Source organism: Ammospiza caudacuta, chromosome 6 (assembly GCF_027887145.1).
Source record: "Ammospiza caudacuta isolate bAmmCau1 chromosome 6, bAmmCau1.pri, whole genome shotgun sequence".
Taxonomy (NCBI): Eukaryota; Metazoa; Chordata; class Aves; order Passeriformes; family Passerellidae; genus Ammospiza; species Ammospiza caudacuta.
In genome coordinates, this window is record NC_080598.1 from 18,195,140 (window position 1) to 18,221,746 (window position 26,607).

Below are 26,607 nucleotides of genomic sequence, written 5' to 3' on the forward strand. Positions count from 1 at the left end.
GAACAGAAGAGTGCACTTTCTGCAGCACTATGTAAAACAAGGACCAAAAGTAGGCTCATTCACCACATTGACCATGGCACATGATTTAATCCTTGAATGACATCAATTATGTGGATCTTTATCTGATCCCAAAATTTGAAAAAAAAAGCACTTGGGACTCAAAGCTGTGGTTTTGGAAGGTGGCAGCTTTTTCTGAACATCAGTACTGACAGGCTGGGTCCCATGGGGGCAGAGAGAAACATTTTGGCCTGCTCTAGTGCAGTCAGACCTTTGGGGATTCAGGCTTCTCTGCCTGGGAGCAGTAAAGAAGTTGTCTTTTATGCTGAACTCTGAAGGTGGAAGGCAGCTGAGCTCCCAAATGGCTTCAGTTGTTTCACATGAGGGGAAGAGTGTCACGGTGACAGGAAACGGAGCTTGTGGGTGGACAGACACAAAGTGCTGTGTTCTCCTGCATGCAGCTCAGGAAGGTGTCTTGGGACTGCTCTGGATTATTCCTTTCTGAACTTCTTTTTCTATGTGCAGGGGTGCTTGGAGATAGAGATGGGCACGTATGAATGGGAAATTCACAAATATTCACATCTGTCTATATATTTAAATGACAGAAGAAAATAAGCTTTTAATCTCTTTTATTTCAAGAAACAGAGTTCTGTCTATTCTTTTCATGCAACTTCCTAATGAGCAGACAATGAGACTGTTACATACTTTTGTAATGAATAGATTATGTGGTTGAAAAAGGAAGCATTATTTCCATTTGTTAAGCCAGTTGTGAATTATAATGCAGTTTTAATTGAAGAAAAGGGAAATCCACAGGAATATCCACTGCTTTAATCAAGATGAGATGCCTTGCCATGAATACCGAATGAATAATGATCAAACACCAAGAATAAAATGTCACAGTTTAGAGATATTATATCTCACTACTTCCATGCACCAGACAGTCAGGATTAATTGAACCAGTGCAAAATGTTATGGCTGGTGGCATGTTCATTGTTGCTAAAAGGAAATGAAAGTGTAGGCACAATTTAGCTCATTTATCAAAAGCAGAACTTTTTACAAAACTCAGCTGATGAAGTTTCCTGAATCAGTTCTTCCAGCCAATTACAGAAGCATGGTCCCATCTTTGTTGGATATTTTTGTACCAAAATTCATTAAAGATAAATACATGTGAGGACACATAGACAAACATTTTCAAACTGTATTAGTTGTTTGGAGAGAATTATATGTCTTTTTGATATGAAATGGTTTTTAACTACCTCAAAGGCTTTGCCTTCTGAAAGAGCTGATGTGCTCAAATATCAAATATCAAATGGATCTTGGATATTGTTATTATATATTTTGAACTTTCAAAATTGTACCTTATTGCAGAGAGAGGCAAATTCTACCTCAACAGCTTTTGTCCATCACCTGAAATTTGTCTGGAGTCTTAAGTGGGAATAACCAGCAGAAATGCAATAGTAGAACAGAAGAGTTGGGGGCGCTGATTTTGCCTTTAAATTAAGCTTTCTCCTGTTTATCCGAAATCACAACACAGAGTAAAGGTTCTCATCCAAAAAACAGGAGGATAGTTCACTTCTATTCTGACTAGTTTAGATGAGTTATATGAATATCAAATTATATGATTATACCAGTAGATGAGTTATGAAAAAATGAACTTTGAATCATGCATTGTGAGTACACCAGAAGCTCGGTCCATGCACCCGCTTGGGAAACAATGCAGGGCCCAGTTCTCCTCTTATATACTCTGGGCTGCTGCAGATTAATACAATTCAGATTGAATAGTGTGTTCTCTAATCACGGACCTTAGACTGCTGTTCTCACAATGAGCTTTGTGTGTCTCCCTAAAACACAGCCTGCACAAAGCAGGCATCCAGTTTGGGCTCAGAAACAGATATCCAGTTTGGGCTGAGAATTTGCTGCTTCCCCTGCTGGTCTGTTCCAATGGTTAGTCACTCTCACTCTTAAAAATGTGTTACTTATTTCCCATCTGGCATCCAGATATAGGAATGTATGTTAGAAAAGCTCTGCTGACTTTAATCTGCTACTCCTGATGAGAGGAGAAACAGGCTTGAGGTCTGTTTGCTCCCGATCCCGACTTGGAGAGCCCATCATGCTGCAGGTCTGAGTGCTTGGTGCCAGCTATTCCAGCCAGCAAGCTGGGAAAGTTCCTTACTGGCTTATTACTTTCTTCTGCTTGTTCCACTAAGTGAGCATTTGTTCACTGAGTCAGCCCTTACATGACTGTTCTACCCATTGCTTTTCCCCCCTTTCTTCCCCAGTGGGGAATTGCTGCAAAGTGCAGTGGTGCACAGTGCCTGCCATTTCCAGGAGCAGGGCAGGAGCTCATTCTGCCCCTGCACGAGTTATTCTGACTCTTTGAAACACACATGTGCATGTGCACACAAAACCACGAGCAAGCCCACTCAGAGTCTGTCTCAGAAATTCCTGCTGAAAGCTGTCAGTTATCCCACACCAATGTGAGCTTCCTTTTGGTCTTCTAAAGGTCAAACCTACCGTATTGCAGAGGATCTGAAAGTCAGTGCCTGAAAAATCAGGCAGTTGCTAGAGAGTGATAAAATTTCCGGTTTTGGATCAATAACGCTCTATGACAGTGTCTTGGTAACAATTTCAACACTTCTGCCACAGCATGATTTTGTAACGCCGCAGCTAATCTTGTAATGATATCGCCACCTGGTGCTTGCTGCATCGTATACCAAGCTGCAGGAAAAGCAGCGTTACTATGACAATTTCGGTGACACATGCTGTGGGCTCCATGAAAAATATTTGGCTCAAAACGCTTCTTGTGAGGTGGACAGGGTGGGCACAGCTGATACCAAAATGCTGGAGCCTGGGTGAGTGGTGATTTTGGAAGGTGGTGGCTGCCACCATAGCGCCGTTTGTGAAGCCAGTGTAACCCTGCAGTTCACTGCAGGGTGTGTCTGCTGGGGACACTGAGGTGGTGGCTGTGTCCCCTGTTAGCACCGTGAAATACAACAGGTGCTGCAGGTCAGTGCTCTGGTAACACCTTTTCACCTCTTCATCTCAGTGTCCAAGAAAATTCCTCTTTTTTTTGACCACTCTTCAAATGCAGAGGAGTTCTTTTTCATTTCTATGGTTTTGTTGTTGAAGGGACATTGAATCACTTTACCAAGAGCCAGTTTAAGTGAGAAGTCTCACCTAAAGTGAGAAGTCTCACAATGTTCCAGAGCTAGGATTTACCCTTTGCTGTATTGCACACATAATAAGAGCTGCAGCAGATAGACCAGGCAGGTGACACATAGAGATGTGATTTTATTCTATAATTTTAGTTCATGGTTTAGGATCACCTCCTTGCAGGTTCAATCCAGAGAAGATTCCATTTCTGTGCCCAAATATACTGTGAATCCTTCATCCACACCAACTTGACTGAAAGGGTCTGTGCTGCTGTGACAAGCAATTCTGTTCCCTCTGAGTCAAGTGAGTCCTGGAATGGCCTCTTCCTCACATGCTCTCTGCACATTGTCTTGGAGGGAGTACTTTTGGACAGCACTGGGACACCATCCCATGCTGTGCTGAGCTACAGAGTTTCACAATTGCCTCACTGTGCAGAAGGGAACCGGGAACTTGGCCACAACCATTTCCTAAGCTCCTTATATTGTGCTGTGGTTTGCAAGAGCTTTTGTGTCCTAGGCCAAGCAGAGGTGCCAGCTCACCCTTCCACCCTAAAATGAAGGCTTCAGGCAGGAGAAATATTCCCCTGTGTGCTGTTGCATGAGGCCATGAGATGTCATGAGAAGGGTGAGCAGGGCAGTGGGGTGGGCTGGCTGTGAGCAGCAGGGAAAGGTGCAGCAGCCAGGAAGCCTGGAAGACAAAAAGTCCTGGAGTGCTGTGACTTTTTCTAGTGGGTTTTCCTCTGCCAGGGAAGAATGGGTCAAATGAAGATACAGAAGGAAAAAGGTTGAACAGAGCAGTGGGGGCTAGAGGAGAGAGATTAAGTTGGGGCATTTGGCAAGCTCAGAAGTCACCTCAGACAGGATCTGCTCCTGAAAACAGTGCTTGGCTCTTCACATCCTCTATTCCCCTTTCTGTCACAGAGAATGGGGAAGAGGAGTAGCACAATCTGCCCCTACCAAGACCTTTCCAGACTCTCTGCTGCCTGGATATCATACCAGCCATGGTCTGTCCATGGATGCAGGCAGACCTTACTTCCAGATGCTGACTGCCATGTTCCTAACAATTTATCTTCTCTTCCCATTCTCCAGCATATTCCATGTAGAGGATCTGCACTCCTGGGTGTGCAAGTACACTCTTACCTGTGTAGGTGACCCCACTAAATATTAAGATAAGGTGAGGAGTCACCCTTGGACTCACCGCTGATAATTTCTTTGTGCTTTATCCTGGGGAGATGTCACTGCTCAGCACTTCTGCATTTCCTCCAGCATTCATTCTGCAGCACTCCATAGGCAACTCTGTCCCACCTGACAGGGCCTGTATTTATTCTCTTGGACATCTCTAGCCAGTTAGGGCACTAAGAATCAATGACCCTGAATTTTTGATGTATTAAGTACTTGCAGAATTGATTGACTTTGGAGCTGCTATGGTTCAGGAGTTTTACCACCAGTCTTCCAATGAACAAACCAACACATCCAGCCAAACTAGAGCTTACATTCATCAGCCAAGTGAAGTGAATTAGGCATATTGACACCAGATGAGAATGTGGCCCTGAAATATCCGTAAGACAAAGAATAGAAAGCACAGAAAGTTTTCATAGATATTCCATTTAATGTTTTGTAAACTTTCCTGCTATGTTGCTAGGGGGATTTTAATACATTAACGTGTTTAAAATAGATCTCAGAGAGATGCTTGTGATGGGAGCTAATTCTCCCTCCACCCTGAACTTCCTTATTGTTCTCGGCACTATTTCATCTCCCTCTTGCCTGTAAAAGACCCTCTTGCTGACCCACTTCCTGCCCCTGCAGCAGCACTAGGAACTGCACAAGGAATCCTTGTCTTAATGCACTTGGATGCTGACATTGCATTTCCAGCTAGCCAGGCTTCATCTGGAGAGTGGAGTCCCTGCGTTTCCTGATGTGAGTCAGTTGTGAGGAAAGTGTTTAACCTTTTTGTCAAAGGTTAAACATATAAAAGGGGAATGTGAAGCTCTTGTATTCCTGTTGTTGCCACATTAAAGAGAGCAGCTTTCACGGCTGAGCAAAATCTTACTTTTCAGGGGGGATATTTCTTTCCGTATCCGATTCAAAGCTGTAGTTTATTGCACTTGTTAAGGAAAGTGTATGTTTAAACAGGACTATATGACAAGGTCATTCATTGACTGTTTCCATTGTTTTTTCATTTTGCTAGTCCTCTCTGCCTTTCTCAAAGGATTTGAAGAGACTTGGACAGGCATTTTTATGAAGTGAGCCAATTAGAATTTTTCAAGATGGTCCATTTTTGTTAAATATAAAGATCTTCAAAGCAAAATAAAGAGCAAGCAATCTTTATCTTGAAAGCAAAAGAATTTGTCACTTCTTTTCCTTAATGACACTATATTATTTTAATCCATCTTTCTCCACTGCTTGCCTGAGCATACTGGTTTACTTGTAATTTACCAAGACTGATGACTTACCTGTGTTACCTACAATAACATACCTCTTTCCCCTGACTAAATACTTAATGGCATGCTCTTGTCATGATCCAGAATACTCTGTCAAAGAGCTCATTGCAGTTTTGCTCTGTGTGTTCATTGCTTCTGTCCTTTGTGAAGCATAGCACATACCTATATGCACATAGCATAGCACAAACCTATTTTTGTTGAGAGGTAATTCCCCAGGTGACCTGCTGGTTCTGCACCAGTTGCCCCACTGATAATTTGTTTGGTGTCTTTATGGCTGGGTCTGAAATACCCCACTGTAATGAACAGATTATGATTATCCTGTGAGTCTGAGAGAAAGCCAGGAACAGACTGAAAGTTTGCTCTTGATTTCTGCTGCTCAAGGCCTCTATTCTAGCAGATAATTAGAATGCTCTTCTCTGCTCTGAGTTCTTCTGCAGCTCTCTAGGATTGTGTCAAAAGCTCCATACTACAACTTTTCTGGCCTGGAAAGATATCGCCTTGAAAGGGAAAAGAGTATAAACAAAAGATGAAGGATAAAGAAAAATTAGACACGTCATTCTCAAGGGAGTGTTCTCAACATTCTGTTAACTTTGCTTTGGTAAGTTCAAAACTACTTCCAAAAATGTCACAAACTATTACTAGAGCAGCTTGAACCTCTGCTGATGAATTGAAGGAAATTTGTTCTAAAGAAAATACATCACACAAAGTTAACTTACAATACAGGATCAGCCAAAACCAACACCACGGAACAGGAATTCCTTCATTTTAACAATACCATAATCTCACTGCAGGCTGAGCAGTAACATTAGAAACTGCACATGTAACACCCTCCCTTACAGCTAAAAATTGGCAGTAGTGACTTAAAAAGAAAAAAAAAAAAAACTAAAACCAACCTCAGTCTTCAGCCTGGATGCATTTGTTTCATTAAGAGGATTTATGAGTTAACCACTTACAAAATCCAATCAATGTAGTGTTAGAGTCCCGATGTTTTATTCCAGGCGTATATGTAATGTGTTATTCAAAATACTCTGCAGAACAGTTCAAAGCTGGCACTGTGAGTGCTGCATGAACTGTGGAGGAGGGCTGATTTTCCACTTCTCTGTTATGTGCCTCATCTCTGTAGTTCTGTCTCCTCCTGCAAGGCCACCTCGATCTGACTGTGCTTTTCCTAATTACATCGCTTGCATTGAAAAGACAAAAGTAACCACTGTGAATCATGCTGTCAAAAACCCAGGCACTACCTTCCATGGTTCTACATTTACATTACAATTAAGTGCCTTTTGGTTCCAAAAACTAATTCCTTGCAAAGCTGGGGCAAAGGAGCTCTGTGTGAGGACTGCCTGGGCTCCAAAATTGGTGGTAATACAACGTTAAGGCAGACGTAGCACAGAGCAGCTGCGTGGACACTGCCACAGCTCCTGGCCTGCAGTTTGTAGCTGTGACCTCCTCTGTTCCTGTATGGAAGGACTGTGAGAAACAGACCTGGTTGCAGGTCAGTAGGACAAACACAAACCTGTTGTCTCCTTGGGCACATGACAGCTCCTGCTGTTTGCCTGCCACAGAGGGAATTGCTGCAGCAACACTTGCAATTCCTGCATGTGGCTTCTCTGGACCTCCCACACCTCCCAAGCTCTGAGCCTCCAGTGGAAGTATAGAATGCTCTGGGCAGGAAAAGACCTTCAAGAGCATCTTGTTCCACCCTCCCTGCCACAGGCAGGGACACTCACACTAGACCAGGTTTCTCAGAGCTCCATCCAACCTAGCCTTGAACACCGTCAGGGATATACCAGTTCTATACCAGTAATCCAGGAATATCCCTGGGCTGGGATTTGTTCTATATGACTGAATGTGTGAGTTAGGAATGCAGTATAGCACTATATATTAATGGTTCAAGATGTTATAGAGATCTTGTATCACAGCAAAGATGCTGTGATATTAGCAGGTCTTTTGGGCAAGAAGGAGCAGGAACAGGCTGCTTATTTGAGAAGGGATATTTTCTCCCTTTCTTCCTCTGTACTCAGATCTCTGCCCAATCAGATTCTCAGATATTTGACAAAAACCCCACCAAAACCTACAAACAAGACAACTAAAAAGGTTTCCAATGGTTTTTCTGATTTGTAGAAACCTAGTTCAGGAATTTCGAAGATAGAGAGTTGCTAGAATGACAGAAAGTCATGGGGCTTATATTAGAGAAGGGGATAAAAGGATGACAAAACCTATACTATTACTTCCTTTGGGACAAGAGGCTTCACAGGGAGAGAAGCCTGTGTGAAACAAAGGGATTATTTCTGCTGCTGGCACTCTGAACACTATGGGCAGTAGCCTCCATCTTTATTCAGCCTAAACAATAATTTAGCTTTTCCTTTGCAGCACTGAGACATCCTCCTATATTCAGCCACAGACTACCAAAACCCTATGTGTATTTGTCAGTGGTGCAGAACTTTTTTCCTTACAGACATAGGACAGTTTCCAATCCATTTCAGCTAGAAAGATGAATTGGAATTGGATTTGAGATGGGAGAACCCGGGCTCATTTCCCAGTTCTGCCATGTACATCTTGCAGTCTTGGGCAAATCTTAGCTCTGTCTGTTCTGAGCTATTTGGGGCAGGCACTTTCTCATTTGCTAGGCATACATGAAGTGCTTAGCACAAAGGGGACTCCAACCACTCATGAGTAACCAGTAACAGATGGTTATAAGTTGTCAGTGTGACTAGGAATTCCCACTCCAATAGCTTTTGCCTTGCAATTTTCATATTTTAAGAAATCTTGCCAACAGGCCAAAACTGGAAGTATGTAAAAGAAAAATTAAATGAAGGAGTCCATTTTCAAAACGTCTCTTTTCCAGATCTAAAATACTGAAAAGGCTTTTCACTGTAGGAGCTGAGACACATTGGACAAACTGGCAAAGTCCTGCTAAAGCCACATGTCAGTGCTGTGCTTACTTAAATCCATGGTAAGCTAATCTTTTTTGACTTCCAGAAATGGCACAAAGAACTCTTTTGGGATAGATATTTCCTTAATCTCTCACTTGCATTCACCCAAATGAGCTTTTCACAATTCTGAGTTTCCCTGTTTGGCAGCACTTCTGCATTGTCACAGGCAGAGATGACATAATGAACTACACTTACGCATATTCTGGAGCTCTTCTGAGTAAAAATAGTGGCCCTCAGCTTTAATCTTTGGAACTGTGCGTCTCAGTGCAGCTATTCTGATGGCAAGGGTGAGCAGATCTGGCTAAGGCAGGAAACAGATGTATCCTCTTATTCTTAACATAAATTTGGGGGGTTCATTTTTTGGTTAGCTGCAGTCCTAATCTCACTTTCGATCGAGTGCAGAGGAAAAGAGTAATTAGTGAAGTATTAGTGTTATTATTATTTCCTGACATTAACTCTCCTGCTACTTGTCCATCCTTTTCTCAGGCCCAGCAAAATGGTGTGTGGCTTTAACAGCTGAAGAGCATTTTTTTATTGCTGGTCCCTCTCTGAGCTCTGAAATTCAGTGCCTTCCCTCTACTGAGCTATGTGGGTGGTAAGTGCCTTAGAAGAGTATAGCTTAAGCAGGAAATGGAATATGTTTTACTAGTGGAGTTTTTGTCATTGGAGAACTGTTTTCCAAATGCACTGTTTTGGTGCTTTTTAAAATCTGCAAAGCAAATACAAATGTAGTTTATAACAACTATTTAACTGTGCCGCAATGTATAATAACTAGTATCTATTAACATGACTGTTGTGATTTTAAAATGAATGAGTCATTTTATAGCATGACTCCAAATAAAGCCATCATAGAAGTGGCCAAGGCACAAAATGAGAGGAGTCAATTTACCAGACATCCCAGCCAGGAATTGTCCCTTGGTCCTCTGAAGGTGGGAACTACAATTAAGAACAGGAGGTTTGTCCTGCCCGTTCCTTTCCATGAGAATGAGTACCCCAGCATTTCTGACAGCCTCTACTTACCCTACTGCAAAGAGCATAATTGTTTGCTGTGCAGCAGGCAGCACAAGCACATCCTTCCCTCCTAACATCTGGTCTGGATAGATAGATACTCCAGGGACCATGAGGAGATGCAGAGTGAGGTTTTTTTTCCCTCTCCCTCTTTCACTCTTTTTTTCCCCCAGCTATTACATGATAGCCAATTTTTGGCAGCTGTAGTTTTCCCTGGTGAAAAGTTTTTGTTCCCTAAACAGTAATGATAGAACTTCAGACCACATTGCAAACATTTATGTAATTTTTTTACACAAACCTGCTACATGTGTACCTTTTTGGTTACTGTGGTATTGTTCTCAGTATATCATAACTCTGCAGTGTAAGGTAGTTATGAAAAGACATCCCTCCTGAAATTTCATTTTCTTAAGAACCAGGAATTTATTTCGAAGGCAACATTTTCTAAGAAAGACAAGTTTTATTTAAAGCATCTCTGTATGCAAGAGATAATCATTCAAGAGGCAATTTAGTCTATTTTCATAAAACTCTTTAGATCTTTCATCATCACATTTAATTGGCTTTTGTTGTGCTGAGCTGCTTTTGATACATTTTGATACTTTATTTAAAACCCACAGTTACAGGTTGGAATCGTTATGGTCACTGAGGCAAATTCAGTTCTGAGGTAAGTCAGTGAAATAACACAATATCAGGGTTGGCAAGGTTGGAAAAGACCTCTAAGATCATAAACCCAGCCATTAACTCATCTGTGGTTCACCACTAAACCATGTCCCCAAGTGCCACATCCAAACCTTTTTTTGAACATATTCAGGGAGGGTGACTCAACCACTTCCCTTGGCAGCCTGTTCCATTGCTTGATAACCTTTTTGGCAAATAAATTTTTCCTAATATCCAATCTAAATCTCCCCTGGAAAAAAATGAGTCTATTTCCTCTTGTCCTGCCTCGTTAGATGGGAGAAGAAACTATTTTGATTTATGTTTTTTAAACACACCAATTTGCATAGAAGCTTCCTTTAAGATCTTCAGTATTAAATCAGCCTTGTTTGTCCTATTCAATATTTCCATTGAAAACAAAGAAGATGAGCAAGATGAATGGGGATGCTGCCTAGAACAACCTGCTGGCCATTTGTAGAAAACAAAGCAACTTGTTTCATATGGGTCACAACCCCCTGCAGGCTGGGGGCAGAGTGGTTGGAAAAAGCTTCCTGGTGGGAGAGTTCTCAACAGAAACTGTTCAATTAATCTAAGCAGTTTCATTTTGATTACTAAACCAAATCCATCTGCATTGATCCAGGGGACTCATTCAAAGGACCTGCCCATTTTTGCAGCCATAGTTTTGTAGAGCAACTCTGATCTTTTGGATGTGACACCTCTAAAAGAGTCAAAATTTTGGGGTTCACAATGTGCTGGGTTTTTTTTCTATGATCTTGTAACAATCACAGTATGCTCGTTATTTTGGGGATGTGATAACATGATGCAGATTGGAAAGGCCTCATGTTACATCATCTTTGGTGACTGAAAGTAAAAATTCTTGAAATGGGTGGAGAGAGAATTGTTAAGAATTGTTACCATTCCCTGCCACCCTGAAATGATAACTGCTTGGAAAACATCCAGAATAATATTGAAGTGCCTAAAAAAGTAAATATTTATTCTGCACACAAATCTTTTCGATCTGTCAGTAGCTGAATTTGATTATTCTTCTGTTGGTTTCTATTATTTGACTGGGTATTTGCAGACAGATGGCCTCTTATAGTGTTAATAAAAACAACTTATGTAGAATGATTGGGCTGTATAGTAATTGGGGAAATACTGAGGATTAGGAAAGAGAATAGCCTGCCAAAACCTAATGTCTGTTTATACATGTTTAATTCCTTCTTATAGCAAATGAAGCTTTTCTTCTTCAGACATGTTCCCTTACTCTGGTCAAGTAAGGCTAGAGTTTGAGGTACTGAGGAACTGAGATTTGTAGGTCCAACTCATCTTCCTGTCACATTTCACTGGTCAGACAAACAACATTTATATATATATTTGAGCTTGATTTTAATAGCCAAAATCCTTGTACATTTGAACCTGTGTCAGCAAATCTCTAAAATGCTACAAACTCCAAATGATGCAAGAAAAGCTGAGATGAGGCTGAACTGTGAATGGAGTTAACCAAAAGGCAAATGATTTTCTGTTCCCTGTCAACAGGGGACCCCAGTCTCCCTTTTGCTTTGTACTGTAGCAGCCATTCTGTTTGTTGAAAATCTTTGAAATCACAAGTGTCACCCACCCTCATGTAGTAAAAACAGAAATAAAGAAAGTTTATCAAAGAATTAAAAGAGATAAAACTTCAATAGAAAATATTCAGCACAAATATTTGGTGCACTTTACCAAGATGCAATGTTTTAAATTCATTGCAGTTACATGATGTGAAAAGAAAACCTCTGCTTTTGCAATAATGCCATTAGTTCCTCTCCCTCTTCCTTCTCTTCCCTTGAAAGAAAAATATGACCAGCTTTCTCTGCTTTAGGTTTTTAGGTAACTCTGCAATGAAATGGCCAAATTCAGCCTATAAGCATGAGACATTTTTAAACATACTCATAGATGAGTGAGGAGGGAACCTAGAGAAGCCTCCTCAAACCTACTTGGCAAAGGCTTCTATTAGCTAGAACTGGGGGGAACTGGAGGTCAGATCCTTCCCTCCTGATCACAGAGATCTGCAATGTGCCTGTCAACACCTGAGCTTTGGATTTTCCACACATCCTTGAAAACCAGTGCAGAGAAAGAGGCCCTTTTAGAATAGCCAGGCACTTCCATCAGATGGGTTGCACTGTGCCACCAAGTTGCCTTTTTTCTTCATGGACAATTAAAGTGACTCATTCAGACAGACTCGTCCCCATTACAGGTCCCTCTGCTTTGTCACCTGCATCCCACCCCAGCTGCCTGCTGGTGCATGGTGCCTCTGAATACCACAGCATGTTCATGCTTGTGCTGGAGCAGACTGGGCTTTTCCCTCTTGGCTGTTGATGCTCAAGACAGAATGCATCCTGTGATGAAAGGAAATCATGCACAATGCAGTTCAAAGTAGCAAAACTGTTTGCTGAGCTGGCAGGAAATTTAATTTAGCACATGGGACCTTATCCTGCAAAGATTAAATATTCTTATTCAGATGAGAATGAAAACCTTGTGATTGCCTTATCAACTAAAACATGTGTAGGGCTTCCAGTAACCAAGCCATAAAAGCACTGATATAGTTGTGCACTTTACAAAGGTTCTCCTAGTCCTTCCCCTTGTTCCTCTGAAAATGGTTTTGCTAAGACAGGATGACTGCCTGTACTACCGGCATAACCTCACCCAGTTTGCAGTTTACCATATTATCAGTACCAATTCAGCTCAACAGAGCCAAATGGGTGAGCTGTAGACAAGGGAATATGAGATCAGAGCAGGCTGGTATGGTCCTTCTTTCTTGCTCTTTAGTTTCTTTTCTAAAAAATTCCCCAGGCTTACATCAAATGATTCTGGTATTTAAAAGTCTGATTTAAATTTTGAAGAAAGAAACATCTGTATTTTTCTTCTTGTTGAATTTTGTTCTTTCACATAGCAAAGTGTCAATGGCAGGGTCTAACCATGTAGATGCACTACAAACCCCTGTATTTTCACACTCTGAGCTGCAGATTGGATGCTGCAGAAAACCTGCTGGCAAGACTCTGGGAAACCATTACTACATCTTTAGCATGGTGTTATTCTCTTTTCCTTTTCTTCCCAAGGGTGCTGCTGCTGGCCTAAATTGTAATTTAGAGGAGGATATCGGGCTAACAGGACGTCTGATGTCACCTCTCAGCCCAACTTCCCTCAGAACACAGCACCTGCCATGGCAGCAGAGCTGTCACCTGGTTGAGACCCAATGTGGCCAGTCCTACCAAACTTGTCAAATCCAAGTAGCCCAGCCCTGAAGTGGCACACACAGTCCCCTGGGATGGCAAGGCTGGGGGGCTTTGTGCTCAAACGCAGGGACTCAGCTGGGGGACAGTTCACTCGAGCGAGGCCAACACCAGCAAGGCTCATGAGACTCAAGAGCAGCAGAGTTGAGCAGAAAGAGAGCTCCCACTCACAGAGGTCCTCTTGGGCTCCTGTGACAAGTGCTGTGGGTGTCTGTGCTTAAAATCCTCTTCCTGCCACTACTAAAGTATGGTTGTGTAGTAAGAACCTGCAGAATGCTGCTTCAGTAAGATAATACAGAATTTTCTTAGCAACCTATTAAAAGGGAATATTAGCAATATTTATAGGAGTATTAAGAATAGCCATGTAATTTCTAGTTTTCACAAGAGATCAAACCATTTTTAGGGTGCCTTAGGAAGTCAGTCTGGCATCATTTTCCTGTTGGGAAGTTAGAGTAGCTTTTGTAGGCAATGTACAGAAAGCTGAGTGCTCTGCATTAAAGTTTAGATGATCAATAGATTCCTTTGTTTAGGGAACCTGATGTTAAAAGAAGAAATTTCTTGCCTATGTACTGCCTTGGCCTATGAGTCCTTGTTGTTGCTAATAAAAGTCCTTTCAGAGCACTGAGTGATCAGATTCCTAAACATCTTTCTATAAAAGCATTAGATAGAACAAAAATAGAGAAAAGAAAGAAACTCCTAAAGTCTGCCTTTCCACAGGTAATGTATCTTTGAATATGAATTTCAAAGTGGGTAGAGAACATGCTTCTGCTTGGCATGGAAATAAATAGTGGAAATAATAAAAAACTCAGGAAATATTCTTAGCTTATCAGTTCTATGGGTGTATTAGCAACATAGATGAGAATAATTTTCATGATGAAAAGTTAACTGTGCATGTTTCTGAACTGTTATTGCAAAATAAGAGGAAGGGGGAAGTTTAATAACTACTGTTTTGGGTTGGGCTCCTTTCTGTGCTTTTACATATCTTTTAACAGCTGTGGGCAGGGGACCATGGAGCGGACATGTTTCTGTTCTCAAATGGAAAAAAATAACCTTCAGAAATTTTCATTGGACAATATTCAAAAACCAAGAGCATTTAAATTTTTCCTCAGGCAAGAAGCCATTTTACAAAAAGACAAATTGCAGGAACCACCCAAGCAGACCAAAATTTTCAATAATTTTCTTTGTTTGAGGTTTGTTTTGACATAGTGTTCATTTCTACACTCAATCTTCTGAGTGTGAATTCACCCAATTTCACAATTTGAGTGTGACCTCTTTAACACCCAACCTATTAAACAGCACTGCATGAACAACTTCTGGATAATAAGAAAAATAACTTAGCAAAATAATATTTTAAAGGAAGGTTGATACCTTGTAAATGTGGATGTATTAAAGTTGTGTTAATAAATGTTCAGGTTTGGCCTCCTATAGAAGAATATATTGCTTTTTCATAAGTTCTGGATGTATGCAAGTCCCACTGGAGATGAGAACAGATGTTACTTTGAAAGCCAAATTACTTTTCTAGAAACTTCTATATGGATTCTGAGGTACAGATTTTCTTTCTAGAATGGACAAAGCAATGCTAGCTAAGCTCCTAATACATTTAAGACTTTTAAAAGTCTTTTCTCATGGACTCAGAATTTAAATATGCAAATTCAAATTCTGCTTTGCTCATGAGTCCACACTTTTGCTGCCTCTCCATGACAGCTGATGTGCACTGGTGGGAAATGTTGAGCCAAACTCTAGTGTAGGCAATGCCAGAGAGGCTATTCCCGTGATTTTGGGAAGCACTTCAAGACAGCAGTGCAGTAAAGCATTTCTTTTGTGTGTTATACTCAAGCCCAGATGCAGCCACATTGTCTTCAATGAATTGGTTAAATGATGCAAGTTAAAGGAAGAGCTGAGAGAATTCTGCCCGATCAGAGGCTGACAGGGCAAACAGTCAGACTCTGGCCAACTAGAGCTTTTTTCCTACGCATTGGAAACCTCTGCTGCAGCTTTGATTCATTCTTTATCACTCTGTGTCACATCACCACTTCACTTCCCAGAGCCTCCCCAGAAAGCATCAGATTTCTTTAGTGACTGAATTAGCTGTTTGTTTGCCCATGGCACCATGCTGATGTTTCCAAGGTCCTCTGAGGAAGCCCTCCTTTGCATTATTTGGTGCCATATAAAGGTCTTAATTTTTATCAAGGTTACTTATGAGCACTGCATTTTTGCTAATTCTTGCTAATTTCATCTGGCTGGGGCTGACACCAACTCTCTGCCTTGCCTGACCTCTTGTGAAGAGGAAGCAAGATGATGTTTTGTTGTTTTTTTCACAACTGATCTCCAGAGGAGAAATTCCCAATTCAATCTGCAGTGCTCTGCAACACAATTCCCTCCTGACATCCTCTTTCAGCCTCTCTTTACTGTAAATTGCAAGGACTCCATTGAGCTGGAAGCCTCCCCTGGCATTGTACCTGCAGCAGACAGCAGTGATTTCACAGAGCTCCCTCCTGACCTGACTGTGGCTCTGGAGACTTTGAATGGTTGAATGGGAATGGCTGGGGAGACTTTAAATGGGCTGGAGACCTGTGGAGGATAGGTGCAGTTGGAAAAACTGCCCAAAGCAAGGAAGTCAGATGTGCAAGGGAGACAACAGCAGCATCAGTGTCAGCACTACTGAGTCATCTCCCTGTTGGAACCAAGCACAACAGTGACACTGCCCAGCCAATGCCTTCCCTGCAAAGAAGTGATTTATTTTTCACCCTCTGTAAAATGAAAGTCTTCCATTCTTTAAGCTCATGAAACCACTCTCTGTTTACTGAGTTCAGTTGCATTTAAGCAACTTGTGTGTGTGTTACATCGCAGATGAGTTCCTTGGCATTTATGCAATGGGAAAAAATTCAGATGAGTAAACTCGTGTTTTATGACTCAGCAGACATCATCTCAGTTTCTGGCTCTCACATGATCTATTTCTACAACCTTGGCCAAGCTCCTTAATCACTTACTGTGCCATCCCTAAACACCTTCCCTTATCTGTGTCTCCTACCCATCACCTCTGTATTGCAAATGTTATCCTACATATTTGTGTAGCACTCACCAGCAAAGAAACTTTGCTCCTGATAATCCCAAGGCATCACTGGGATTAACAGTAATATCTGAGTAATCAACCATGCCATTTCCTCATCTTTTAACATGTCCTCTGGATGCCTTCCAAAAATTGCCATACTAGAAACTAGAGCACTAATAAGAATGTATCTCCTGTCATGTATTTTGGCTAAAGGCTCCAGAAATAGGGAACTTTCAATGCTGAAAGACTCAGCACAGATGCTGTGCCAGCAGGGAACAAGGATGCAAAAGGAGAATTGGAGTCATGAGCTGCCTTGCAGCTACTGCAAAGAGTGAAGCTCTATTTATTCACTATAACATTCTCTGTCTCATCTTCTTCCTGACAGAATGTTATTCATAGGTGACAGAACCCAGAAAATACTCTTTGTTGCCTCCCCATATGCTTAGAGTTATCAGGAGATACTTTTCACAGGAGTCTGCCTCCTGTAAGACATTCCCAGGCACAGATCAAGGAAAGGGAAAGTGAAATTCTCCCTAAAGAGCTGCCTTTGGAGATGTTGCAACACATGAGATACCATGAAGTACCTCTACAACTATATCACCTGTAGGCAGAGTGCCACATAACCCAAAAGTAGTTCTGAAATTCAGCAAAAGCTGACAGCAGCCATAGTAGTAGGTTTAAAAAAGAAATAAATGCCAAAGACAGGACTAAATGAGAGAACCCCTCCTTCTCAATCAGTTTCAGGTGAGAACTCCTCCTTCTCAATCATTTTTAGGTGGGCCCAGTTTTGCCACTCAGAAGCAGCTGGTTAGGACTGGTCTCTTTTGGAGTGCCCAAGGGCTATATAAGCATTTGTGGGGCAGTAGCTCCCTGTTTGATCTGCTCTCCCAAGCAGCATCTCTGTAGCAAGAGCCAGTGGATTCCTCAGCACTGCAATGTTTCCTGCAGTGAGAGGGAGCTCCCACGATGTACCATGGCAAGCTGCTAAGGTGAGTGGTGGGATAACTCTGCTCAGGAGATAGCCCAGGGTAAAGAGGCAAGGAGATAGCACAGGCTTTCCAGAGTCCTGCTCCAGTTGGAGAGGGTTTCTGTGCTCTGTTATGAAGTGCTGGTTGTTTACATTTTACTTTTCCTGTCAGAAGAAATAGGTCTGGCAAACAGCCAGCAAGCTATTTTTGGAAAACTATTTTCCTGGTAATTAAAAGCACCTGGGCAGACTTTCCTTGTCCAAACAGCAGTGTCTGGCCAGGCCAAGCTTTTAGGGTCAGCATTTCAGACATGGAACAGCTTTAACAGTGGCAGGAACTCAAGAATTAATCCCCACTGAGCATTTCAATGGGAATCAATTCTGGCAAGCTTTGGTACATGTCCCTGCACTTCATGGCATCTCATGCCTTTAGATGGCTTTCACTTTGGCAAAGATTTTTTTTTTGGTTTTTCAGTACCCATGCCATAGCTGTCATATCTTCCTCATCAAAGTTCTGTCTTCCTCCTTGATTTTTTTCTCCTAATTTTCCTATATCTGTCAGGTTAGTTTTGGCATGTTTTGGCCCTTTGCACTGCACCGCATGTAATCCTGATCCATTTTCTTGTAGTCACTAAGTTTCCCAATTTTCTGTTTTTTTCCTTCAGTTGCATTTCCTTTGATTGTAGCTCCATTCCAGAGTGTTTGTAAGTCCTTCTTTTCTGTTTCCAGCATTTCAATGGGGATCAATTTTGGCAAGCTTTGGTCTATGTCCCTGCACTCCATGGCATCCTATGCCTTATGCCTTTTGATGGCTTTCACTTTGGTGGAGAATTTTGGGGGGTTTTTTTTGTTTTGTTTTGTTGCTTTTTTTTTTTTTTTGTGTTTTTTGTTTTTCAGGATCCATGCCATATCTCTCATATCTTCCCCATCAAAGCTGTGTCTTCCTCCTTGATTTTTTTCTCCTGCTTTTCAGTATCTGTGAGGTTAGTTTTGGCATGTTTTGGCCCATTGCACTGCACCTCACTTCCTCCCAGACCCTTTTCTTGTTGACACAAAGTGTGGCAATTTTCTGGGTTTTTTGGGTTTTTTTCAGTTGCATTTCATTTGATCCTATCTCCTTTCCAGAATGTTTGTAAGTCTTGCTTTTCTGTTCTGCAAGATTCCCTTTCCCTTCCCTGGAATTGATTCAAGGTATTCCTTCTTCACCTCATGCATCCTGAATGTTGATTTTCAACCCAAGTTACAGATGACAAAGGACTGAGTGAAAGTCTGTGGCCGCTAAAGTGTCAAAAGCTCCTCAAACCCCAGACTTTCCTTTTGGCTCTGCCAGGTGTTCAAAGATCATGAGAAGAGTTTATCATGTGTTTTTTGCCTCACCCCTCCCACCTTCTGGGTTATGGTCCTTTAGGGAGCTTTTGGATCATTATTCAGGATCTGACCATATTTCATTTAAAATAAAAGCTTGGAGTCTTTCCCACTTGTGACGCAAATGCAAGAGCTTCCGCAAAGAAAAAAACCACTGCCATGAAGTTGGCAGTCACACCATTAAAGGTGGTGCTGCTGTAGTCAAAGTGAAATTAAATCAAAGAAATTGAGATTCTTTATAGCTGTCTGACAGCAAGATCAGACTTTGCACTGCATTTTGGCTGCTGCTACTTCTTTACTAGTCAATGGGTGTCTCTTAGAGGATGCATTGTGGCTATCTACTGATGTCTGGGGAGGGCAGGGGGGCTGGCAGCACCTCCTGAGAGCAAGATTTATCTGTTGGCTAACAGCGGTGTTCCAGCTTCTCATGGCAGAGCCCAGGTGAGGCAGTAAAGCTCACGTGGCCAAAGCAAGCACTGTAGCTGGTGGGATACCAAGAGGGAATGTGGCCCACATATCCACATGGATAAATGAGTTATAGAAGGAACAGGACATGGATGGCAGGCTGCTGTGTCCAGAGAAGGAGAGCTGAGGAACAAGGGGAGGCAAATTAAGGAATCTCATTGAAAGGAATAGCACCACCACTGCTAAATAAGTTCCTCACATCTTCTGTTTCTCTGCTAAAGCTCGTTTTTCTTTTGCCTGTGCCTGTCTTAACTTCTTCCTCAGCCCATGCTTTTATACAGCACCAAGCTCCAGTGACACATGAAATAGGTCAGTTCATACACAAAAGGAAAGGAGTTACTCCATCAAATCTTTAATCCTCTAAAGAAAAATGTAAATAATTTCTCTTATCTATAAGGCTTGTTTAGAAAATCAAAAGTTCTAATGAGAATGCAGACAGCAATCAATATTACTCTTTCTGTATCTTAAGACCTGGGCAAGTTAAAATCTGGGGACCTCTTAAACAGGAGAACAGCAAATAAAATTTTGATAGTTAATCAGAATCTCTTGGCTACTCAGGTCAATATATTCATTGTTTTAACTTTAATTTTGAATCATCTACCTTCAGACAAAGACTTGCTGCATTGTGGATATACGTACCCCTTGTAGAATCAGAACTGGCATATAGACTAGGTAAGATTGATGCCGCAACAAATCATTTAAATTGGTTGTAGTTATCTCACCAAACCATATATTAATAGTAAAAGCAAGATCAAGTTCTGGTGAAGAAAAAATATGCTTTCTACAAGAGAAACTTAATCAGTTTTATTCCCCAGATTAATTAAGTATGCTGGATATAGGAAATGAATTAATTTTGAAAATGCTCCATTATAATTCCCTCTGATAACCACTAAGAAGCAAAAGCACATCTTGCATTATCTCCTGCTTTCCTCAGCTACAGGAATTAGAAATCACTCAAAAGGACACAGTGCTTTGAAGCTACAAGACACCCACCTGCCTGGGACCCAGGCAAGGCTGCTCACATCTCTGTACTAGATGGGCCTGGTGAGTATTCCCATGACAATGATTCTTTCCCTCTATCTGTCATTGAGTGCCACTCTCAGAGTGCATTAGCACAAAGAAGTCAGTAACTGAGAGTGAAGAGCTTAGTCCTGGCAGAAAGCCCCAGCAGTGTCTGCTCTGTAAAGATGACAGCAGAGTCTGACAGAAAGCCCATGCAATGTGCTTATGGCCTCTCCTGCAGTGCTTGCAGCCACACACTGAGTCCTACCTCTGCTTAGTGCAGTAGCAGCAGTGCTCCTTCAACAAGAAAAAACCCTAGTTTCAATGTTTCATTGCCCTTGACCTCCTGATTTCCTCTTCTGGACAGTTTGATTCCTGATCAACTGCTTTAAGTTTTTATTTCATTGCTTTGGTATCACATGGAGGTATGAGCTCCACAGAGAAATAAGGCAGTAATTTTCTGCCATGCCCTTGATAACTGCTTCCCCCCCACCCTGTTCTCCTCCTGTTTCCATTCTCCCTGGGCACTCTTATTTCTCACCAAAAAGGAGCAGTTTTGCAGTGACAGTTAATTTGAGCAAGTGTACTGCTGTAGAAGCACATGTAGTATTTACCTGAAAGGAGTTACATGCTTAATCTCTCAAGTAGCAACAGAGGTGACAGGTACAGCTCCTTAGCCAGGCACTTATGGGGACTAAAGGACTGCAAAGCCACATCACCTCTGGCAGAGGAGATAGTCCATGGAGCCACTGCCCCTCTGCAAGGCGTGCTTTGGAGTTACTCTGCTCTGCAGTAATGAGTGAAGTATGCAAAGTGACAAAAAATTCCTTGTTTTCATAGCCTCTAAAGCTGTTGTAACATCTTACATCTGTATAGATCCCCTCTGGAAAGTTCAGGATCTTTCAGAAAAGGGAAGTTTCCCCTTTTAAGAGGACAGATTATTCATCCAACCTTTAAGCTGTCAGCTGTAAAATTAATTTGGATTGTTACTGGTGACTGCCCATTGAAGCAGATATAATCTAATCCATCAGCTTTTAAAAGGATCTGTACCTTCCATGGAGATTGTTAGTTGTGGATGTGACTTGCTTGCCCTTTGGACTCTTGTTTTCCTGGAGAGCACAAGTGCTGTTCAGAACAACCTGTTAAACTGAGGAATGACAGGTGGAAGCTCTGCACACACAAACCAATAATCCTAAAAGCAGTGTGCTGGTGCATCATTCTCGTGCAAGAAGAACACAGGGAAATGGAATTATTTAATTCATTATTTGATGTATAGTTTATCATTTCACTTACTAGAGTTTAGTGAACATTTGTTTAAAAGATTTTCCCAGTAGCATCAGAAGGCTGTATAGCACTGATTGGGTTGAAGTGCTAGATGGAAATGAGTTAGTTTTAAAAATAGATATTTTTAAAAATGCTACCAAAACCCAGAATCTGGGATTTTTGAAAAGGATGTATCAAGCTAGGCACTTGGCTCTCAATGAGAGTTGAAAGGCCAGCACAAGAATTTGGCCAGCTAAGCCCCAGCATGTCTTAAAGGATGTTCAGGGCTGTGGTGCCACAGTAAATAGCAGACTGTTGCCAAAACACCATTTCCAGTCAACAGGACAAGTAAACCAATAAAGATCAGAGCACATCACCAGGCATTAGAACTGCAAGGGCAGGGATGCAAATTCAGAGCCAAGGAGTTCAACTGTGCTAGCTGGGATGTGAACTGATAATTTTTGATGTCAGCTTTTGTTTTCTTCCCAGGAAGATGTCTTCCTAACCTTCTTGCCATCTTGCTGTTTAAGCTAAGGGTTGCTGCCAAGCTGCTTGAAACCATCCCAATTCAACTACAGTGGTTTGAGCACAGTAAAGTAGGACCTGATATCCACCAAGAGAAGCCTTAAGAGATCTTTCTGATGTACAGTGATGGATGCAAACACTTCAGGGATTCGGTTTCACCTCTTCCTTTTTGCCTCTTTCCTTCCTGTCATTTTTTGCACACCTTCGTAGAAAAGAGATGTTTACATTAAAGCAGGCATTTGTGCCGAAAATACTGGTTATATGTAAAACAGGCCAGTTGCATTCCAGCCAGTAGTTTTATTGCTCAGAAAACTGCTTCTCCCACTTTTATGATATTGCCAAATGTACATTGCCATGAAAGTAGTTCATGCTTCAGTACCATCTGTTGAACAAGCACAAGATGATGTGCCTCTATTTTAGGAGCAATCTCTGCAATGGACCAAAAGTTAAGTGACCCTGAAGATGCTAATTGCTCTCCTGGGATGTCCAGAAGCAGCCAGTTCCTCATATAGTTGACATGCATCACACTTGGAAGACTTCTGCATCATTTCTCCACATTATTACTTACAGGGAGAAGGGCAGGGTTAGGGGTAGGGCTTTGCTAATAAGCAAAACATTATAAATGCTCAGCATTCAAACTGTGCTCCATCCTCCCACCACAATTTGTAATGTCAGAAGAAAGAGAAAAGGAGGCTGACCCATTTTGTCAAAGAATTTTGGTAGATTTAATTTTTAACCTTTTAACTTTTTCCTTCTTTAATGGCTAGCTGTCACATTGGGATTTCAGCAGTCATCTATGATCTGGAATGGCAATCCTCTGATAAGGAACTCTAGGTGCTGTTTAAGCATTGGTTTTATTGCAAGTGGTGTCACAACCATGGTATTTCTGACAAATTTCTTAAGGTTTCAGTGCTTAAAGATGACAGGGTGTGTTGTAGGAGATCGTGGCAGATGGGGCCTCTGGACAACATAATATATCCAGCCACTCCCTTTTCTAATGCCCTTGACAGAGGTTGCCTGTTGTGCACACACCTGCTGGCTTCCAGGAGGCAGGTGATTTCACTCTTTATCAAGGGCAGACTCAGCTGTTGTAATGCTTTGTAGCACCAAGTTTAGCTTGGTGCTATTTCATTTGGATTATATGGTGTCATTTATGGGACTTAAATAGTAATTGAAAGTGATTCTGCTGGAACTTTATATGCTGAGAAAAATTTATGCCTTCCTTTTGTGAGCTTGGAGACAAGGACAAAAAAAACCCCTGACAGATGGAGAAGGGGAAACATTTCTGCCAGCCTCTGGTATTTGCCAGAATCCTGACAGTCACTGCTTCCTGGCTCTCCATGCTACCTCAGGGCTGTAGCTCCTGTGTGGGGCAGCTGAGCTGTGGCTGTGGCCTCTGGTGATATGGCAGGGACTGTCTGTACTGAACAGGGCTTTCCTCTTGCCTGTTCTGCAAGTCTGAGTAAAACTCTGGTGTATATTTATCGTGCTAGAGCCCTTGGCAACCCATGACATTACTCCTGGCTGAAACCAAGTGATTGCATGGGACCTTGCACTGGTGAGGTTCCTACTGGAACAGACTCCATTCATTCCTGCATAGAAGATGACCTGTTTAAAGGGCTGGTGTCTGTTTGAACTCAAATCACTTACAAAAGAATTCTGTTGTGCTAGAAGTAGCTCAAGTGGTGTAGAATTGTTCATCTGTTGAGTTGGAAGGGATCCCAAACACAGATCCCAAAAAATCCAGCTCCTGGCCCTGTGCGGGAGAACTACCAAAATCACACCATGTGCATTGTCCAAACTCTGTCAGGCTTGCTGCTGTGACCACCTCCATGGGGAGCCTGTTCCAGTGTCCAACCACCTCTGGGTAAAGAACCTACCCTGGCTCAACATCAGGCCATTCCCCTGGGTCCTGTCATAGTCACCACTGAGATCAGTGCCTGCCCCTCCTCTTCCCCTCTGGAGGAAGTTGTAACTGCAGTGAGGTCTCCCCTCAGCCTCCTCTTCCTCAGCTTGAATGGACCAAGTGACCTCAGCTGCTCCTCATAGAGCTTCACCTCCAGGCCCTTTGCCACCTTCTTAGCTTTTCTTTAGATGCTTTCTAATACCCCTCTATCTTTCTTCTATTGTAGCACCCAAAACTGCACACAAGGCTCGAGGTGATGCCACACCAGGGCAGAGCAGGACAATCACCTCCCCTGACAGGCTGCTGATGCTGAGCCTGAGGCATCCCAGGACACGGCTGGCCCTCGTGGCTGCAAGGGCAGCTGACTCAATGCTTTGGAGTGTGCTAGTCTGTGTGATTTTAATGCATATTTTCCCTTCAATTACTATGTGAAATATATCCTCCCACTCACCTGCCTTCCCACACAAAGGAAGTTGGCCACTGAGTGAATTTAAGAGATTGAAGGCATTATGCACTTCCAAAAAGTCACTTTCAGCTATGGCACTTTAAAGTCCTCTTGAAAGTTTTGTAAAAAAAAAAAAAGGAACAAAAATAATTTTTTTCCATTTCTCTTTGCTGCCCCCAAACAAAAAATCTCCCCCTCAGTCAAATTAAAGCTACCCCAGAAGTTAGGTTAGCTTCTCTCTTCGTGTAAGAAGTGACAGGCTTTCTTTGAATATCCTGTTTTACCCTCCATCTGAAAGATGTCTCTGCTAGCAGCTCAATGTACCTTTAATTTCTTGTGATGAAAAACTAAAAAGTTAATGTTCAGGAGTTAAAACACTTCCCAACAGTCCCCAGCCAGTACTCCCTGCAGCTACAGGCTGTGGAGGGCTTGTACCAGCAGAAACCAGTTTAGAGCCACATCCAACATTGGAAATGTTCCTGCATGATGGTAGGACCGTCTGAGTCTGAACATGAAGTACTGTCTCAAGTGCTTCAATCCCGACCCTGACAGAGGCAGAAATGAGGTTTAAAAATTGATACCAGGTGAGGCATTTGGCCACTTACTGTTTTTTCACCAAAACTGCTGCTGAGGTTTGTGGAGCGTTCCTCTGTTGCACTTGTAGTTCTGCTTGAGAGTTGTTCCCAAAAGACTCATCTCTGGATTTGGGGGTACATGGAAGCCTGGAGGTCTGGGGTGGTGCGAGTAAGAGCCAGAGCAATGTGTGCCAGAAAGAGCACTGTAGCTCAGGGCACTGAGCAATGATGGACAGGACAGAAGTAAATTTGGAGTTCTGTGTGGGTCACAGATGTCCCAAAATGTCTGAATCTGAGGACTTGCAAGGGAAAGCAAAGCCAGAGCAGATCTCAGACCCTAGTCTGAAATCCCACCAGAGAGCCTTCCTCCTCTGTGAATGACAATAGTAACACACCCTGTTACATGTTACTCTCTTGCTGAGGCAGCAGGCCACATGCTAATACATTTGTTTCTTATATTGCTATATCCTCATGCTTTGCACTGTTTTGGCTGTAAACAGAAGTCAAGGAGTGCTGTACTTGCCCAGTCAGTGATGAATCCACCCAACCCAGTATCCTGTCCCCAGCAGTGGTGTTAGGAGATTCTGTTCAGGAAAAGCAAATAAACCTGACTGCTCTCTGAGGACCATTCCCAGCATCCAAGCATTACAGACTCATCTCTGCCTTCTCCCTGGTTATGGACATATTGTCCATGAAGTTTTGGAGCTGCTCATACTGTTTGCCTATAAAACATGCTGTGACTACGTATTTCAAGAGCTCATTGCCTGCCATGTACAAAAGCACTTTATTACAACTGTTAAATTTGATTTAGTAAACATGTTTTTCGTTAGTCTTATTTCCAGGGAGCTTTCTCCTCTCCTAACTGAAAACTGCCAGCTTTTTAAGGGTCCCTTGATAAGACAGCTGTACCATCGCTCACATTTCTTTACCTGCCCTTCTTGGTACCTTTCCTCAGTCCATTCTGTCCCTCTTGCAATGGTGAGAGCGGTGAAAAGCCTCAGCCAGAATGCGGGTGCACCTGGGTTTTACACATTGGCAAAACCATGCTCTCTGCATTGTTCTCAACTCCCTTCCTGACCATGCTCAACAATTGGATACTTCTTGTGGCTGACACTGCATATTGAGCTGATGAATGAAACTGGGAATAACTAATGAGAATACACTATTGTGATCAAGGCTGGCTGTGATATGCAGTTAAATATGGCCATTCTGATTTTTTTTTTCTTTTTTAAACCATATTCTATTAGCAGTCTCAGTGAAGGACAAGTATTACCAGCCAGGATAACTGCTCCAAATTGGACAGCTTTGGATCTCTACATTTTTGCAGTCTTCCAATTCTGCCCAGGGAATTAGTAGTATTCCTTATGGTGTAAACTGGAGCACCCATTAGTAATATGCACATTCTTCCTGACTTGTGTGCAGGGGCCCAACGTGACTTAAACTAAGGTCTCTCTTGAAAACTTGATCATAAGGATGAGGAATAACTTCTTTCTGACACTTCCATTTGAAGAGGTTTTATGACTCAGATGCACAAATTAACTTCCAGTGAATTAAAAAGTAGAAGCTTTAGTCCAGAAGCAACACCTACCCA

General features: G+C 42.1%; 1 long non-coding RNA gene across 1 annotated transcript; it reads left to right on the top strand.

The window, feature by feature from the left end:
• Positions 1–19,908: 19,908 nt before the first annotated feature.
• LOC131559511 (uncharacterized) lies at positions 19,909–24,441 on the top strand. Its single transcript, XR_009274889.1, has 3 exons — positions 19,909–19,972; positions 20,235–20,344; positions 24,223–24,441. It is a non-coding gene; the product is annotated as an uncharacterized LOC131559511 (long non-coding RNA).
• Positions 24,442–26,607: the final 2,166 nt, after the last annotated feature.